We start from the raw sequence: 20609 nt of genomic DNA, 5'->3' as shown, positions 1-20609 counted from the left end.
GATGAAACGCCGCCCCTTGGGCAGATTGGTGACGAGACAGGCAGGTTATAAAACTTTATTTTTCGGTATTTATAAGGTGGACAGGGGGGATACTTAGATGCTTTTAATAGACTGTATAAGACCTGTAATGTCATATATATATAACGAAATATGCTGATTTTGCCTGTCAATAAATTTTTAAAAAGTTAAAAAATAGACAAACAGACATATTTTGAACCGCCGTGTACATATCGACCGTCTCTATAAAAATATTTTATGATCTAACCCCTCCGGTGAACACTTTAAAAAATTAAAATGTAAAAGATTAAAAAAATTGTCACCTAACCAGGGGTGCAGCTATAGGGGGTGCCGAGGTAGCAGTCGCTACCGGGCCCAGGAGCCTGAGGGGGCCCAAAGACCCTTGTGCCACATATGAAGACACCAGTATTATAGAAAGTGCATGCTGTTCAAGTTACACCTCTGGCTGGAGGGAAAGGGGTAATGTCAAGAATTTGTACATGGGGGTGCCGTTTCAATGTTTTAATTAGGCAGCACGAAGGCAATGTGCTTCCCTGCCCCTGGCCATAAAGCACTGAAGAAAGGGGGGCCCAAGCTGAACTCTTGCACCAGGGCCCATGATCCTTTAGCTACGCCCCTGCACCTAACATCACTAAAAGTGCAACACCAAGCTATCAAAAACAGCATATTCCCCCCAAAATAATAACAATCGGTCATTTCATTCTGCCAAAAATGAGACCCTACCATTAGACAATCGCCAAATAAAAACAATAATATGGCTCTAAAACTATGGAGCAGTAAAAGAATTGAACAGTAATTGAACAGTAGAACAGTAAAGCATGAATTGTTTTTGGTTCAACAATGGTTTTATGGTGTAAAATAGAAATAACAAAAAAATAAGGAAAAATATTAGGTCTTGCCGCATCTGTAACAACCAGCTGTATAAAAATAACATACAAACTAACCCCTCAGATGGACACCTTTTAAAACAAAAATTTTAAACTCTCAAAAAAGGCATTTTTTTACAACTTTTAATCAAAAAAAGGTGTAATAGCAAGCAATCATAAAGTCAGATGCACCACAAAATAAAGGTTTAAAGGTTTAAAAAGAATTGCAAATAATGTTTATATATTTTTTTCAAACAGGACTGAAGACATTGAAGGCCAAATTGGCCAAAATGCAGAAGGAGCAGTGCAGCGATATGCGGGCCATTCAGAAGCCATGCAGGAGATGATCCTGCTATTGGAAAAGTTGCAATAACATTTTTTAATTTTTTTTGTTAATAAGTTATATAAATCATTTATACAGTTATAATGTGTGTTTAGTTTTTTGTAATAATGCTCGGTTTTAGTGTAATAGCTCGGCCTAAATCAGCCAAAACTGACAGCAGCCGGTAAATACATGTCAAATACATATACACATCTGTAAAATGGGTCCGCATTCATTCCAGAATTTAGCGGAACGTTTACAGACCCATTGATTTTCAATTCCAGTCTAAAAAAATTAGGCATTCACCGGATAAAGAAGTGTCGGCCAGTACAGGCCCCAAAAATTAGCCGCCAGGTGTTCAAGTGACAGCAAAGAACTTTGTATTCTGTGGCTGGTGGTACATTAGGCATCCACAGGATAAATAAGTGTCAGCCAGTACAGGCCCTAAAATTCAGCTGACAGGCGTTCACCTGACAGCAAAGAACTTTGTATTCTGTGGCTGGTGGTACATTAGGCATTCACAGGATAAATAAGTGTCGGACAGTACAGGCCCCAAAAATTAGCCGATAGGCATTCTCCTGACGGCAAAGCATTTTTTATTCTGTGGCTGGTGTTACATTAGGCATTCACAGAATAAATAAGTGTCGGCCAGTACAAGCCCCAAAAATTAGCCAACAGGTGTTCACCTGACAGCAAAGAACTTTGTATTCTGTGGCTGGTGGTACATTAGGGATTCACAGGATAAATAAGTGTCGGCCAGTACAGGCCCCAAAAATTAGCCAACAGGTGTTCACCTGACAGCAAAGCATTTTTTATTCTGTGGCTGGAGGTACATTTAGACATCCACTGGATACAGAAGTAAGTGTAGGCCAGTACAGGCCCCAAAAATTAGCCGACAAGCATTCACCTGACCGCAAAGAACTTTTTATTCTGTGGCTGGAGGTTCATTAGGCATTCACAGGATAAAGAAGTGTCGGCCAGTACAGGCCCCAAAAATTAGCCAACAGGCGTTCACTAGTGATGTCCCGAACTATACGCCAGCGAACAATTTGCGGCGAACATAGCTTGTTCGCGTTTGCCGCAGCGGGTGAACATATGCGATGTTCGGTCCGCCCCCTATACATCATCATTGAGCAAACTTTGACCCTGTACCTCACAGTCAGCAGACACATTCCAGCCAATCAGCAGCAGACCCTCCCACCTCCTGGACAGCATCCATTTTAGATTCATTCGGAAGCTGCATTCTTAGTGAGAGGAGGGACAGTGTAGCTGCTGCTGATTGAATAGGGAAAGCGTTAGCTAGGGCAGTGTTCTGTGTCCATAGACTCATCTGCTGTAAGGACAGCACCCCAAAAAGCCCTTTTCTGGGTTGGCACATCAGTATATATATTGCAATATATTGCAGTTGCCTGCCTGTCTGTGAGAGGCTGCAGGCTCAGTCAAGACAGTACTGTGTGCACACCATTCATACAGGGTGTCACAGACAATACCTTGCAGATAAAAATAATTCAATTTATATTATTTCTCTGTGATATAATCACAGTCGCAAGCCAGTGTAGTCTGTACTTTTGCAAGCCAGAAGACTGTACTGTGCCTACTGCCCACCACTTATATAGGGTACCTACACAGTACCTTGCACGCATAGTACCACTTATCTAAAAAAAAAATGACAGGCAGAGGCAGGCCACCCCGCAGGGGCCGTCGTGGTCGTGGTGCTGTGATTTCCACTGGCCCTGGAATAATGCCCAGTGTTCAGAGGCCACGTACCCCGAACCCAAAAATTCTGAGAAAATAGTTGACTGGCTAACACAGGACGCCCAATCTTCAACAGCTTCCGTTAAGAACCTTGACGCACCATCCTCCTCCAGCTCAGCTTTGGTCACCTGCTCTCAAGTTACCACTCTCCCGCCAGCCGCCACCACCACTACCACCACAGCCACCACAGCCGCTTCACTTGATCCCTCAGAGGAGTTAGTTACACATCAGTTGGATGAAATTAGTGATGCGTAACCATTATTGCCAGAGGATGTAGATAACAGGGATATGTCTCAGTCAGGCAGCATTACACATATGGTTGTACAGTGTGATGATGATGATTATGTTGTACCCGCTGCTGCTTCCTTTGATGAGGTGTCAGATACAAGTGAAGTGGTTGATGATGACAATGTGTCCGTGGATGCCACGTGGGTGCCTGCTCGAAGAGAAGAAGAAGAGGGGGAAAGTTCTGAAGGGGAGACAGAGAGAAGGAGGAGACGAGTTAGAAGGAGGGGGAGGTTGTCGCAAGGAGCTAGTGGCACAGTCAGACAGCATGTATCGGCACCCGGGGTCAGCCAGACAGCACGCCAATCAACGCATGCTGTTGCCACCACCAGAATGCCGTCATTGCACAGCTCAGCAGTGTGGCATTTTTTTTGCCATTTGCAACCTGTGCCAAAAGAAACTGAGTTGTGGGAAGTCCAACACCCACCTCGGTACAACTGCTTTGCGAAGGCACATGATCTCACATCACAAACGCCAATGGGATCAACACATAAGTACAAGCAGCACACAAACTCAAAGCCACCATCCTCCTCCTGGTCCAGCATCTTCAGCCACATCAACCACTGCTGTCCTCCTTGCCCCCTCTCAACCACCTGCCACTCCGCCTCTCACCTTCAGCAGTTCCATCTCATCTGCCCACAGTCAGGTGTATGTACAGGAAATGGTTCAGCGTAAGAAGCCAATGTCACAGAGTCACCCCCTTGCCCGGCGTCTGACAGCTGGCTTGACGGAACTCTTAGCCCACCAACTTTTACCATACCAGCTGGTAGAGTCTGAGGCCTTCAAAAAATTTGTCGCTATTGGGACACCACAGTGGAAGGTACCTGGACGAATTTTTTTTCAAAAAAGGCAATCCCAAATCTCTACTCAGTGATTGAAAAGGAAGTCATGACATCTCTGGCATACAGTGTTGGGGCAAGGGTCCATCTGACCACTGATACCTGGTCTGCAAAGCACGGTCAGGGCAGGTATATAACGTACACTGCGCATTGGGTCAACCTGCTGACGGCTGCCAAGCATGGAATGCGTGGCTCTGCAGCGGAGTTAGTGACTAGTGATGAGCGGGAGGTGCCATATTCGATTTTGCTATATTTCGCGAATATTCGATTAAATATTTGTGTTATATTCGTCAAAATCGAATATTCGTAATTATTCCAATTATTGCGAATAATATGCCATTTAATTAATCGCGTATTGCGATATTTTTTTTATTTTTTTTCCCTTAGGCAATGTTCCTATGACTAATTGACTATGGCTAGGCTAAGGCTACTTTCACACCTGCGTTCAGGTGTCCGCTCGTGAGCTCCGTTTGAAGGGGCTCACAAGCGGCCCTGAACGCAGCCGTCTGGCCCTAATGCATTCTCAGTGGAGGTGGATCCACTGAGAATGCATCCGTCTGCCAGCGCTCAGCCTCCGCTCCGCTCAGTGAGCGGAAACCTGAACGTTGCAAGCAGCGTTAGGGTGTCCGCCTGGCCGTGCGGAGGCGAGCGGATCCGTCCAGACTTATAATGGAAGTCAATGGGGACGGATCCGCTTGAAGATGACACCATATGGCTCAATCTTCAAGCGGATCCGTCCCCCATTGACTTTCAATGTAAAGTCTGAACGGATCCGCTCAGGCTACTTTCTGAACGGTTGCAAACGTCTGCATTATAGGAGCGGATCCGTCTGATGAAACATCAGACGGACCCGCTCTGAATGCTAGTGTGAAAGTAGCCTAATATGTGTATTTTACGAATATTCTTAATATTGCTCTAACTTCGTCTTTTAGAATATTTGTAATATTCTAAAAGACGAAGTTAGAGCAATATTATGAATTTTCGCAAAATACACATATAGATTGTAATTTAGCTAATATAGTGCGATAATCCTTTTTTTTCTCAAATTTTAGTTGCCTCTTATGAACTTAAGCTTTGTAAAATATGTGCACTATTAAAAAAATTACTTTATTAGTATATTAGCTAAATTACAATCTATATGTGTATTTTACGAATATTCTCAATATTGTTCTAACTTCGTCTTTTAGAATATTCGTTTTATTGCTCTAACTTCGTCTTTTAGAATATTACGAATATTCTAAAAGACGAAGTTAGAGCATTAAGGATATACGTAAAAAGTTGAAATCGCAATTCGATTATTATAACCTGAATGAATCGAATTGCGATTTCAACTTATACAGTCTACCATGTTTGGTTTGTTATCGCGATAATACGTCATTTAAATAATCGTGTTTGTGCGTCCGTAGGTGCGTGCGTGCCTGTCTTTGTCTTTGGATCGCAAGGGGAGTGGAAAGAGACAGAGATAAGTTTATTCGAAAATGGCTAAGAGCAATTTAAATCAAGAAGAGCTGGAAGCTTTGATCACTGTAAGTAATTCTACCGAAAAAAGTATGTCACTGTTAAAGGGGCGGCCACAGTTCTAGCCACTTTTAAAGGGGCGGCCACAGTTCTAGTCACTGTTAAAGGGGGCGGTCACTATTCAAGTCACTCTTAAAGGAGCGTCCACAGTTCTAGTCACTTTTAAAGGTGCGGCCACAGTTCTAGTCACTGTTAAAGGGGCAGTCACTATTCAAGTCACTCTTAAAGGGGCGGTCACTATTCAAGTCACTCTTAAAGGGGCGGCCACAGTTCTAGTCACTGTTAAAGGGGGCGGTCACTATTCAAGTCACTCTTAAAGGGGCGGTCACAGTTCTAGTCACTCTTTAAAGGGCGGCCACAGTTCTAGTCACTGTTAAAGGGGGCGTCACTATTCAAGTCACTCTTAAAGGGGCGGCCACAGTTCTAGTCACTTTTAAAGGGGCGGTCACTATTCAAGTCACTCTTAAAGGGGCGGCCACAGTTCTAGTCACTGTTAAAGGGGCGGTCACTATTCAAGTCACTCTTAAAGGGGCGGCCACTGTGGAGTTTAGTTCTTATAGTTGCCTTGAACATAATTTTTTTTTAATTAATTTTTTTACTTTCATATAGTTCCATAGGGAACTATATAAATATCTACTCTTTTACCGTTTTGATATTACATTATATTTTTGATGGTTGACATGACTATAATTTCTAATAATTGTATGTTACAACTTTGGGATTACATCCTTTCATTGTTATCTTGCAGACTATGCTGTCGAAGGGATACGATGACATAAAATGCCGTCTTGAAAAGCAAGCCATAGTGCGGAGAGAGGCACGCCGGCTGTGGCACCTGCATGGTAGAATCCATTAAAAAAATTCCATGCAAAAAAAATGGTCAGACCTCAAACGGCACAAGATGGATCTGATCAAAGAGGTCAGAGATAAAAACTGTCCAGGTACGATGCTTACATTATTTTTCTATCACCCACCTATTGTTATTTATGTGTTCAGTTATGCAAATAGGTATTTCTATCCCTTTACAACTGATAACTTAGTTCAGTGGTGTCGAACCGATGGGACGGGTGCTAGAGGCGGCACTCAGAGCCCTCTCTGTGGGCCGATTACTTTTGAAAAGGTGTAAGGCGTACTAATCGGCTTTAGACATTTCCTACCATACAGCTTCGCAGGCACACTATTAACAGCACAGTCAGCATATTGGCAGGCTGTTACAGCAAAATGATAATTGTGTGAAAGACAGACTATACTGGTATTCAGGTACAATGGGAACGTTGGAAATTTGCAATAAATAATTTTGTTGGGTTTCTCTTCTGCCTAAAAGTTCTCCAGCACAGATTTAGTACATGGTGGGACACGTAGCTGATTATCCCTTTAAAATATATACATACACTCACAGCGAGATACAGATATATGATGTAAACCCTTATCCAATGTCAAAACAGTTGACTTGGTCCACCTCATTTCAATAACCCTGCAACAGTACCTTCTGAACCAATACCCCCCACTACCCCATCCTAGCTATTAACATACTCAACTGTAAACCATCTGAAAGACTTCATTCATAGTTTCATCGAACACCAAATCATGTGAAATCAAACATAGGGGTAATCATTATCCCATCCAGATCCCACCATAGATTAATTTGTGTACCGTTAGCTTTTTTTTTTTGCTTTGCTTGTTTATCATGTTATTTTTAAAAAAATTGTTCATTACAGGGGTGCCTCTTCCTAAAGTGCGCCCTAAGCGCTCTAATAAGAAGAAGGTGGTGGAAGAGGAGATGACGGAGGATGAGGAGCAGGAAGAGGAGCAGCCAGGACCATCAGGGCATCAGGCCCATAGCGCACCTGAGGCAGTTCAGGTCCAGGCGGATGAGGAGGAGGAGGAAGACGAGGTGGTGACCACCCCCTGCCAGGAGGGTAAATATATTCAGTTGATGTTTTAATGTCCCCACACACATACAGGTGTCAGTTTAGTCTTCACCACAGGCAGATTTTATTCAAGAAAACAATTATAAACAAGTTCAAGTTCAACCTCTAATTGTTATTCAGACTTCAGATATTACATAACCTAAAGTCCCCCACTTTGCATTCACTCCAAGCAGTGTAACTAAAATATTAGCATATCACCAATCTTTAGGGTCTGTCAGAGACCATGCTCATTTCTCTGCAGGTTCAGTTTTCACATCTCCTGTCCACACTTGAAAAGAACAGCATTTTTAATCCAAACTTTATTAAAAAGGCTTGATGGAGTACAGGAGTGACCTGTGACATTATATCTGTCTGGGCACTCAGTCCAGAAACACGGACCCCAATTAATTCCACGTAATTTTTTTTTACAGCTAGCTGATGTTACTGGTGTACTGATTTCCGTAAAGTATCTGAGTGAGGCATACTGTTTAATATTGGATGTAACGAGCATCCAAAATATAAAAATTTTCTTAGACTAAAAAATAAAGTGCACAAAACCATATTAATATTTATCTATAAAATGGTGTAAAAACTATGAAACTGTCAACAAAGAACGTACAACACACAACAGTAATATAAAACATGAACACTATAAGGTAATTAATCTACATCAAAAGCATCAAATTATTTACTAAGTCCATAACCCTAAAGAACTATTATTAATCCTAACTAAACCAATATATAATAGAGTAACATAGTAACATAGTATAAATGGCCGAAAAAAGACATTTGTCCATCCAGTTCGGCCTGTCATCCTGCAAGTTGATCCAGAGGAAGGCAAAAAAATTAACTGTGAGGTAGAAGCCAATTTTCCTCACTTTAGGGGAATAAAAAATGCCTTCCCGACTCCAATCAGGCATCAGAATAACTCCCTGGATCAACGACCCCTCTCTAGTAGCTATAGCCTGTAATATTATTACACTCCAGAAATACATCCAGGCCCCTCTTGAATTCCTTTATTGTACTCACCATCACCACCTCCTCCGGCAGAGAGTTCCATAGTCTCACTGCTCTTACCGTAAAGAATCCTTTTCTATGTTTGTGTACAAACCTTCTTTCCTCCAGACGCAGAGGATGTCCCCTCATCACAGTCACAGTCCTGGGGATAAATAGATGATGGGATAGATCTCTGTACTGACCCCTGTCATATTTATACATAGTTATTAGATCTCCCCTCAGTCGTCTTTTTTCTAATGTGAATAATCCTAATGTTGATAATCTTTCAGGGTACTGTAGTTGCCCCATTCCAGTTATTACTTTAGTTGCCCTCCTCTGTACCCTCTCCAGCTCTGCTATGTCTGTCTTGTTCACAGGAGCCCAGAACTGTAAACAGTACTCCATGTGTGGTCTGACTAGTGATGTGTAAAGTGGTAGGACTATGTTCTTATCACGGGCATCTATGCCCCTTTTGATGCAACCCATTATCTTATTGGCCTTGGCAGCAGCTGCCTGACACTGGTTTTTGCAGCTTAGTTTGCTGTTTACCAAAATTCCTAGGTCCTTTTCCATGTCAGTGTTACCCAGTGTTTTACCATTTAGTATGTACGGGTGACTTGCATTATTCCTTCCCATGTGCATAACTTTACATTTGTCAGTGTTAAATCTCATCTGCCAATTATCTGCCCAAGCCTCTAATCTATCCAGATCCCTCTGTAGTAGTATACTGTCCTCTGGAGTATATACACAGTATACTGTCCTCTGTAGTATATATATATATATATATATATATATATATACACACACACAGTATACTGTCCTCTGTGGTATATATACAGTCCTCTGTAGTATGTATACTGTCCTCTTCAGTGTAAATTACTTTACGCAGTTTAGTGTCATCTGCGAAAATTGATACTTTACTGTGCAAGCCTTCTACAAGATCATTAATAAATATATTGAAGAGAATAGGGCCCAATACTGACCCCTGAGGTACTCCACTAGTGACAGTGACCCAATCTGAGTGTGTACCGTTAATAACCACCCTCTGTTTTCTATCATTGAGCCAGTTACTTACCCACATACAGACATTTTCTCCCAGTCCGAGCATTCTCATTTTATATACTAACCTTTTATGTGGTACAGTGTCAAATGCTTTGGAGAAGTCCAGATACACAACATCCATTGATTCGCCGCTGTCAAGTCTAGAACTTACCTCCTCATAGAAACTGATTAAATTAGTTTGCCATGACCGATCCCTCACGAAGCCATGCTGATATGGCGTTATTTGCTTATTTCCGTTGAGATGCACTAACATAGCATCTCTCAGAAAACCTTCAAACAGTTTACCCACAACAGATGTTAAACTTACCGGCCTTTAGTTTCCAGGCTCTGTTTTTGGTCCCTTTTTGAATATTGGCACCACATTTGCCATGCGACAATCCTGTGGGACATTCCCTGTCAGTATAGAGTCTGCAAATATCAGAAATAAGGGTCTGGCTATGACATTACTTAATTCCCTTAGGATACGGGGTGTATGCCATCCAGTCCTGGCGATTCGTCTATTTTAATCTTTTTAAGTCGCTGTTGTACTTCTTCCTGGGTCAGACAGGGCTTTATCTGCTTTATACACCAAACAATTATTGTCTTTTTAAGTAGATTTAAAATGTATATTTCCTTTACTTTTACAGCAATAAACAACTTATTGAAAGAAGTAAAAAATGTGCAGCGGGAGCAGTGCGAAACGCATAAAAAAATTGAGGGCGCAGCTGCTGAAGGGTGAGGGATGAGCTGACCCTAGCAGAGGAGGCCAACAAAAAGGCCATGGATGGAATGCTCCAAAAGATCAAAGAACTTGCCTTAATTTTTTATTTTTTTCATTTGTTTTTTGGGGCTGTTTTTTATTTAAAGATTGTTTTATAAAACTTTATTGTTCTATAAAATGTGTTGTGTTTTGTTTTATTATAACCAATGGGGTTACAGTACGGACAATTTAGTCTGGGCCAAAGTAATAATTCATTATCATTACATACAGCAGCCGCCGTTACATGGAAACAGGGTAATAGACATGGCGCCGCTTATGGTCGGAGCCCCGAACGCTATTATGAAAGTAGCCTTACCGTGTACCTAATGCTATCTGTTCTGCTGTCTGTCCTCCTGACCCTGGAATAAAGGGGCCTTACAACAAATGTCTAAAATTACACCGTAACATCACATAAAAATAAAAAACACACGTTATCAAACTGTAAAAAATGTATTTATTAAAACAAAAATAATAAAGAAAGCCTCTATGGCAACTTTTTCAGCTCCGAAACTATTTTGTCCAGTTTTCGGAGCTGGTGGAGGTTTATTTCCTCCATTTGCCGCAACTGTCGATTAAAGCGGTGCTGATTTTTTTTTAGCTCCGCTATATTTTTTCTGAATTCTTGTTTGGTTGCCTCCAGCTCTCGTATGGCCATGTTCACAACTGGAAAAAAAAAAATATTATAATTAAAATTAGGGTTACTTATAAGACAAATAGTGCATTTTATTTTATTTTAATATAACACTAGTTTCTGTTGTCCCCTCATTGTTACCACTTTTAACCACTTCACGACCGGCCATTAAGCGTAGGCCTCAGCAAAACATGACTTGATGCAGAGGGACAATCTATTACAGATACGGACCAACAAACACCCTGCCCCCAGGCATAATCGTTTGTGAACCGGGGTGCAAATGCAACTCAGCTAAACAGGCAGCCATGTTAACTATGGCTACTTTCACACCTGCGTTTAGGTGCGGATCCGTCTGGTATCTGCACAGACGGATCCGCACCTATAATGCAAACGCTTAGATCCGTTCAGAACGTTTTGACTTTACATTGAAAGTCAATGGGGGACGGATCAGTTTGAAAATTGAGCCATATTGTGTCAACTTCAAACGGATCTGTCCCCATTGACTTACATTGTAAGTCTGGACGGATCTGTTTGCCTCCGCACGGCCAGGTGGACACCCGAACACTGCAAGCAGCGTTCGGGTGTCTGCCTGCTGAGCGGAGGACAAACGGTGCCAGACTGGTGCATTCTGAGCGGATCCGCATCCACTCAGAATGCATTGGGGCCGTACGGATCCGTTTGGGGCCGCTTGTGAGAGCCTTCAAATGGAACTCACAAGCGGAGCCCCGAACGCTAGTGTGAAAGTAGCCTAAGGGCTGCTATTTGTCAGTTTCATTACACATGTGCATTACAGCTCCGGAGATGCAGGGTGTTGTGCGGATCGTGGGATGCTTGTGAATATGTTATGCATATCAAATTATAGTAATGTGTGCACATATTTACCCTCCCAGTGGGGGATGGAGACCACCTCTTCCTCCTCTTCTGGAACTGGGGGGGCGGAATCAGGTGGCTGGGAAGGTCTGGCCTCCTCCTCAGTGGCCTCTGTCTCTGCAACATCTTGGGGGGGAAGTGGCCTCTACATTTTCTCCCTCCTCCTCTATGGCCGCCTCGACATTTGCCCTCTCCTCCTCCATGGGCGCCTCCACATTTTCTCCCTGCTTCTCGTTAACTTTTTTTTTGTTTGTTTTTTTGTGGTGGCAGATCGAGGGAAGGGGTTGACCTGTAATAATGACACAATGTTAAGAATTTACACAAACAACTCAAACCATAACCAAGGTAAATATCAAGAAATTCCTATATGGTGGAATCTGCATGGGATTATGAATTATGCCAATAGTGGATTTACCTTAAAAAAAAAAAAAAAACTAGTCTAAGTTACAAGGTAGGATGAGGTAACATGGGATTTGTTAGGAAGGTGCCTCATAGAGTATTGGATGCTTAGGTAAAGCAAACAACAGTTCGGAAATTAGATGAGGGGTTATTGGATGGTGTTATGTTGGGTATATAATTTTTTGCGGCTGCCAGCGTTAGACTGTCTGCTAAGCCGCATTTTGAAGATCTGTTGATTTAGTTGTCACAGTAACTTTATAATTAGAAGGAGGCTTAAAGTCTCCCCTTTAAGTGTCACTTTGACGGTGACCGCCCCTTTAACAGTGACTTTAATGGTGACCGGCCCTAATGCACAGTGACTTTCACGGTGAACGCCCCTTTAACTGTGAACTCCACAGCTCCCGTCAATTGGCAGTTAGGATTTAAGTGAAAGGCTGGCACGCTTGTATTGGATAATACAGGTCATTTTTGGGGAATCTCGTTTACGTCGTAGAGAGTCGAGACCCAGCAAGATATATTTCCAGGTAGCAAGGGATGTGTATACCAAGTTTCGTTTAAATTGATGGTTGCGTTTTATAGTTTTTGCGGAACATATATATATATATATATCTTGAATGCCATGCAAATTAAGTGGGGGATGTATGTAATAATGGTCGGGGACGTTGACCGGAATGCTGAATGATGTTTGCAGTTTATGTAGATATAAACGTGTGAAACGTATGAAATCATCCGGTGACATCATACATCAGTATCGCGCTGTGTGTATAACAATATATATACAATCTCAGCGAGGTAGAGATATATGATGTAACCAGAAGATTTTGTACACGTCACAACAGATATTAAGTAATCATTTGAAAAGAGATGAAACACGGATGTAGTAGAGGTAACACACATGCTTTATGAGACGCGTTATGTAAACTTAATGCAATTAAATGTGTTAAGATATTTTAAAAAGATCTTGTGTTTCAAGATTACATGATAAGTTAAGAGGTTGTGTGTTAACCCTACTACATCTGTACGGATTAGCAGCATAACTGAATATATACATTACTGAGTGTTGTAGAGAGAGATACAAAAATCATGTAAGCATTGTACCTGATGGGATATAGGTAACTCCATTTTGTCTTTCTAAGTAAACGTGTATTATGGATTATATCTGACCAGTACATCTGTTTCAAGATCTCCCTTCCCCCTTTGGAATGTGAGAAACTTCCTGAGCACCTTCAAGAACACCCAAACATTCCTAAAGTTGGAAGTTTCACCTTATAAGGTCATCAGGATTTTAAATGCATAGTAGCCCATGTGTCCATACCTGATTGGTCAAATGCTGTTATTACTGCATCTTTTATGTTAATGCAGAGCTCATGTGTATGAATACTATAGGTTGTGACAAATGCTAACATATGATTTGATGTAAAGAAAGTTCAACCCCTCCTATATCAACTGTTGCTCCCCTACAATTAAACTAGTGTGAATTGGAATAAGGCACATGTTTGTCATTCTTTTTCACCCTCCTGGTACCAGTCCAAGACTTAATCCAAGCTTACTGCCGAGATCATTTACAGGGACACTAAGGTAAAGGGGTCCATTATTTTGCCCATCAGCTGGGGGCTCATGTTTCTGAGATTGGGAGGTTCATCCTCAGGTCCACAGTGAAAGACATCAATTTTTGTCCTCCTTGGACCTGGGGGCACTGACCAAAATCTCATCCAAGTAAGTTGAACCATCTATTTATGATTTCGGTAGATTGCTGTGTCTGGGGCACAAGCAATTATAGCTCAGAGAGCTGAAGTTGATTGTAAGAGACTCCGGGAGTCCATATTATAAGTGCACTATGAAGAAATACAATAGCTCATGGAGCTAAGCTGATTGTAAGAGGCGTCCATATCAATAGAAATAAGCACACTATAAAGAATCTGTTCAGGGAACAGAAAGGTTAAAAGCTTGGATTAACACATTATATATATATATATATATATATATATATATAAATATATATATATAGTATAAGTATTTTAGAAGTGATAAGATTATCTGTTTGTGTGAGATACTGACCGGGTGGTAAGTGTACGGTCATATCCCACTGTAATTGTCAAATTGATGTATTTTGGGTTAATTACTGTTAATGTGTAAAATTGTTTGTGTTGTGGAGGTCCGCAAGACGCCCCATTTTTTCGGCTAGGATCTGTGATCTGCTGACCCGGAAAATATGAACGCAAGTGGCGATCCAAAACAACAATAGTCGATAGGGGTCCAAAGAGTATAGAGAGACATTAAGATACGAATCAACTGATCAGTTGACAGGTCTTGTCGGCGCTATTTCAGTGCAGTACAGCCAGTCCTGACAGCGATTGTCTCACTTATTCTTTGAACTATAAATACTAACATGGAAGTGACTGGGAGAAATTGAGGGTTGGAGAAATGAGTAGCATTTCTTATTACAAGATGGAGGATTTTTGAATCCTACAGAGAACAAAGAAGTTGCCATGTGGCATCCCTTCCCCCACCATATCTGCTGTAACATTCAAAAGTCAGTATTTCACTTGTAGTTCTACAAGAACTTTTCCTGTTTTCTCTCTGGAATGTGCTCTTACTGAAACCCCCCTGAGGAATCAACCCCCCTCCATATGGGGGGGGGGGGGGGGGGGGGGAGGCTGGTAATTGGTAATGCATCTGCAGACTGTTAAGATACTAATGTGTGTTATCTATAGATCTTACAGACAGGGCTCTAGCATTGGATTAGATCCAATGATTGCAAATCCACTAGCTAAGAAAGTGCCCATGTTCAATCCTATCAATCTAAGGTTGCACCCATTCTAAGTCTTTATTCAGATAATATTTAAGTAGAACATTCTGTGATGGACGGATTTACTTCTCCTGCCTTAAACAAATAAACATTCTTGAGATAAGAGACGCAAGGCAAAGGAAAGGGGGGGAAGGGGGATTATATAGAGTAAGTGACGATGTGTGCAACACTAAACTAAAACCACATGGCATATAAAATAATTTGGATTTTAACAAAATTACTGTACTGTATGATTATAACATGTATATTGTCTTCTTATAAGAGTTGATTAATCACAGAGTGAAGACCAGAAGATATAAAAAAAAAAAAAAAAAAAAAAAAAAAGTAACTCAATAGTGACAGACCATTAGCAATTCTGGGTGTGGTGTGGATATCTGTTTCCAGGAAAGCTGTGTTTGTCTGTGTTACAAGTTTTGGAATGTAACAAAAAAATAAAATTGTGTGACTGGATTGAAAGATATATGATTCAGTGGAATGTGAATGAGTGTGGCTTTGAATTGTAAGAGGAGTTGAAAAATGTACGAAGACTGAGATGTTTTAGCAGAGCTGTGTGTGCAATTCAGTTTTTATGTGTAAGGGCGTGGTTATGAGCTGTTTGTGAAAATGTGAATAACATGCGCATTGAAAATTTTAATTTTTTTTTCTTGGAAGTTTTTGTTTTTTATTGGTGCCAACAGCCTTGATCAAGCTGTACATTTTTATTTATTGAAGTCAATGAAAAGTTTTTATGGGCCTCTTTGTGTTTTCATGTCTGTATTGTCCGATTTGTTTGTTTTAATGTTTGGAGTTATGTGTTATATGTTAAGTGTTGTGCTTAACATCAGAGCTCTGTTCTTATGGGGAGCTGGGATACTAATGACAGATAGAAGGAGGATCACAGCATCCGACCAAAAGGGGTGGACTTAAGATGCCTATGACTGGGAGGAAAGAGAATCTGAGCCTTCTATGTGAATTAATGGTGTTTTGACAAAACCTTTCAAAACTGACTCACTACCACTCGAGACCATGGACAGGGAATACATCACAGATCATGTATTTAGCATTATACTAGATTGCCCAGTCAGTCTGTTGGGGAGAGATTTGTTCATTAAGCTTAACTTGCAGGTATCAGCAAAGAATCAGGGCATAAGAGTACACTCAGGTCTCATTCCAATCTCTACACCGGGGCCACTGATTCTTGCAAACATACAGGACCACCCAGAACTTAATAACATTAATCCTGCATTATGGTCCTCAAATGAATATGACACAGGATTCATAGATTGCACACTTTACACAGCTACTGTGAAACCAGGTGTCATCTCAGTATATCAGAAACAATACCCGCTGTCAAAAGAGGAACTTGATGGACTTAGGCCAATGATAGGGAATTCCTACAAAAGGGTATCCTGGAAGAGGTGATTTCACCCTACAGCACGCCCGTGAATCCAGTGACAAAGGCAGATGGTACTACCCGCTTTGTACAGGATTTAAGGTCCATCAACAACATCATTGTGCCTAATAGCTCCTGTTGTACCTGATGTCACTCAATTATTATCTGCCATTCCAGCAGACGCTGTTTGGTTCAGTGTGATAGATCTGAAAAATGCTTTCTTCTCTATCCCAGTTGATAAGATAACCAGACTACTTTTTGTTTTTTCCTTTGACAGACGTCAACTGACCTGGTGCAGAAAGCCTCAGGGATATGCTGATTCACCTGTAGTGTACAGCATAGTCCTCCAAGCAATGTTAAAACCTTGGTACCCCACCCCCCCAAGGTTCTGTGCTGCTGCAATATATTGATGATTTGTTACTGTGTAGCATGTCAGCGGAGGTGACAAAGTGACACTTAAGAAAATGCAATGGTGTAAAATGCAGGTTGAATACTTGGGCTTTGTCCTCACAGAAGGAGAAAGGAGAATCAGTGCAGGAAGAGTCCAGTCTATTGCGGGTTTGGTCACCCCGCACACCAAGAAAGAAATATTGTCTTTCCTTGGTATGATAAACTACTATAGACAATGGATTCCTGATTGCTCCTACTATGACAATGTTTTGAGGCAAGCCACTCTGGATGAAAATCCAGATTTGATTAAATGGTCTTTTGAAATGTACAATGCATTTGATTATTTGAAATGTTCACTCATGTTGAGTCCAGGGCTGGGCCTCCCTGACTATAATATGCCCTTTCACATGTTTGCATGCCAAAATTGTAAAACCATGGCGGGTGTACTGACACAAGAAAACGGAGGCGAGTTGCGTCCTTGTGCGTTTTTTTCTCAAAGGTAATGCCCACCCCTGTTCAAGGGATGCCGGCATGTCTGTGTTCTCTTGCAGCCTGTGCTATGATGGTAGAATTGACAACTTCTTTCACAATATGACATTACACCATTTTGCACACCACTCATGATGTTGTAGGTCTACTCAAGGGCATCCACACTCAATACAGCAGGCAGCTGAGCTCATTACACTCACTAGGGCATGTATTTTACATACTGATAGTAGGTACACAGATGGGGTAGTGCGAGACCCTGGTTTAATTTGGCAGAGGAGAGGATTCACGGCAGCAGATGGTAAGGATCATGTCTCACAGGGCAATGCGCTGGCGCTGGCAGATGAGGTGGCGAAACGAGTGGCCAAATGCAACTTCACAGGTTTGTGTAACCATTGGGAGATGCCATGTCTGGCACCTCGAACCCCTGAGATGCTGCAAATGCTTACTGATCTTCAGTGATATGCCACTGAACAGGAACAGTAAGACTGGTGTTATCCAGTATTGCAGAAAAATCCTAAGACAGGATTATTATGTAAAGAGGGGAAGCTATGCATTCCCCAACACAGTGCTTCCATCTTAATAGCACATTTTCACGGAGTAGGACATAAATAGCATTAAGATACTCATGGGTAGGCCTTTCCCCACACCATGGGCAAGATGCCCCCTGGTAGTGCAGGAAGGGGACTTGGACCTGATCAAAGAAGAGTATGTTACTAATCTGATCAAGGTCCTCAGTAAAACTGAAGAAAAAGTTGCTTGTAAGTCTCCTTCTCTTTCACAGGAACCAACCCATCCATTCCGGGTAGGCGACCAGGTGATGATCAAGATCTTAAAGAAGGGAAAGGAACCTTCACCTACGGACCACCCACGAGGTAGTCGCGATCACCAGAACAGCAGTCCTCACTGAACAGTCGCCAACGTGGATCCACGCCACAAGGATTAAGTTGATGAAGAAAAGAGAGGTACTAACGGGGGCAGACAGCCCTGACCTCCAACAAGGCCCAGAGGTAAAAACGGAGGCAGACAGCCTTGACCTCGAAGAAGATACAGAAGGGGTGCTAACGGAGGCAGACAGCCTTGACCCCCAACGGGATGACACAGTCAGGAAATTCCTCGAGATGGCTGAGATACAGTGCCTTAATACTTGCAATTTTGTGTCTCCTACTTACTGTCCCACGACTGTATGCAGAGGGGAAGAGGGGAAGACGGAATGCAGAGGGGAAGATAAAGGAGAACTTATGGCTGTATCTGGCCAAAACTCTGAACTTAACTGATTTCTGTCTCCGAACCACTTTATCTGCATCTAACATTTTGGAGACATGTCTGGTAGCAGTCCCCACCCTAGTAGATGTATGGACGGGGATCCTACGTTCCCAATGGAATGACACAGACTTGAAGGGTCACGATGTTAGATATGGATATATAAATCCTTATCATGCGTGCTATAACTGTCATACATATGAGACTCTGCAAAGTAATATGATAGAAATAATTACAGGTCTTGTTACAGCGGCAGAAATATGTTATAATTTCACCTGTGATGAGACATTATTGCCTCCCTGCATACAAGCAAAAATGCAGAACAAGAGTAAGCCAAGTATTTGTGATAGAGATATAGGTAGTTGTAAAAAGATAGTATCAAGGAAAAATATGCAATGTAATATTACCAAAACAGTACCATCCCTAGATAAACATGTACCTCTACCAACAGGATGGGTATTGGCCTGTGGAAATTCTAGTTACACAGACATACTGGCCAATATTACAGAGGGACCCTGCACAATAGCTAGGTTGACATTAGCAATTTTACCACTATTCCCAGCAATGCAGACACGACACACGAGAGACACTTCCCTACAGCTACCGGAAAATTGTGAATCTCCTCTCTAGAGCAGAATATATGGGTACCAGGGTTGGCCATATATAACCACAGGACAATATCAAAACTAGTTTGTTCTATGGTAAAACAGATAAATGTCACTGGTGCAATTCTGCAAGATATGCTGCTGGATATACAATCATATAAAAAAGCTATCCTGCAAAATAGGGCAACTAGTGACTATTTATTGTTTCAACATGGTATAGGATGCTCAGTGTTCACAGGGATGTGTTGTTTCAATTTATCAGATCACTCCTGTGGAATAAAAGATAAAATAGGCCAGTTAGAAGAGATGATAAAACATATAAAACAAGATGTTGACCAAGGTTGGTGGGACTGGCTTTTTGGCTGGATACCTGACTTTGGTCAAATAAGGTATGTTTTAGGAGTGGTACTCGTTGTGATCGCTGCAATAGTGTGTCTCTGCTGTACAATGTGTGCCCTCCCTTTTTGCCGTATGTAAAAATGTGGCCGAAAGAGGGGTACACTCAACATTCCTCTATACCCCGGTAGAGGTAGAAGAGGTAAACACAGCCTCAACAAAGCCTGAGGATTATACTCCTGAAGGGTATATGGAATATCTAAAGGTTTATAAGCAAACCAAGGGAGAACCGAGAAAGAACCATATAGTATAAGAAATATATAGGTTCTAAAGAGGGGATTGATGGGATATAGGTAACTCCATTTTGTCTAAGTAAACGTGTATTATGGATTATATCTGACCAGTACATCTGTTTCAAGATCTCCCTTCCCCCTTTGGAATGTGAGAAACTTCCTGAGCGGTTTCAAGAACACCCAAACATTCCTAAAGTTGGAAGTTTCACCTTATAAGGTCATCAGGATTTTAAATGCATAGTAGCCCATGTGTCCATACCTGATTGGTCAAATGCTGTTACTACTGCATCTTTTATGTTAATGCAGAGCTCATGTGTATGAATACTATAGGTTGTGACAAATGCTAACATTCTTTTTCACCCTCCTGGTACCAGTCCAAGACTTAATCCAAGCTTACTGCCGAGATCATTTACAGGGACACTAAGGTAAAGGGGTCCATTATTTTGCCCATCAGTACCTGGGAATAATCGCCGACTGTACTCATCAACCTTTTCTTTGTGTAGCCGCTTCAGGTCGCAAAACTTTTTTTGAATGGCCTTGTGGTCGTGCCATATCCCACTTTTTAATTTTAATTGGGCCCGGACAGACTGCAAGATGGCCAGTTTTTCGACCCTCTTGCTTGTCCATGGATATCCCCGCTCCAGAAAGCGCTGAAGGATAAAGATGAAAGCATATCATCACAATTTTTTTATTATACAAATATTCCAAGAAATATCCACAAAAAAAAATCAAAAAGTAGTTACACCTTTAACCCCTTCACACATTATGACGTAAAGGTATGCCATTGCGTGACAGGGGATGTATGGAGCGGGCCTCTGCAGTGAGCCGGCTATATGATACAGCTG

At 41.7% G+C, this 20609-nt stretch overlaps 1 long non-coding RNA gene across 1 annotated transcript; it reads right to left on the bottom strand.

Moving 5' to 3' along the window:
* Positions 1-10805: 10805 nt before the first annotated feature.
* On the bottom strand, positions 10806-20377 carry LOC122939573. Its single transcript, XR_006390115.1, has 3 exons — positions 20222-20377; positions 11824-12100; positions 10806-10973 (listed from the first exon to the last, which is right to left on the bottom strand). It is a non-coding gene; the product is annotated as an uncharacterized LOC122939573 (long non-coding RNA).
* Between the last annotated feature and the right edge of the window lie 232 nt (positions 20378-20609).

The sequence above is a fragment of the Bufo gargarizans genome, chromosome 5, assembly GCF_014858855.1.
Source record: "Bufo gargarizans isolate SCDJY-AF-19 chromosome 5, ASM1485885v1, whole genome shotgun sequence".
In the NCBI taxonomy this organism is placed as follows: domain Eukaryota; kingdom Metazoa; phylum Chordata; class Amphibia; order Anura; family Bufonidae; genus Bufo; species Bufo gargarizans.
Note: the sequence above shows the minus strand (reverse complement) of the source record. Positions and strands in the feature narration are given on the sequence as shown.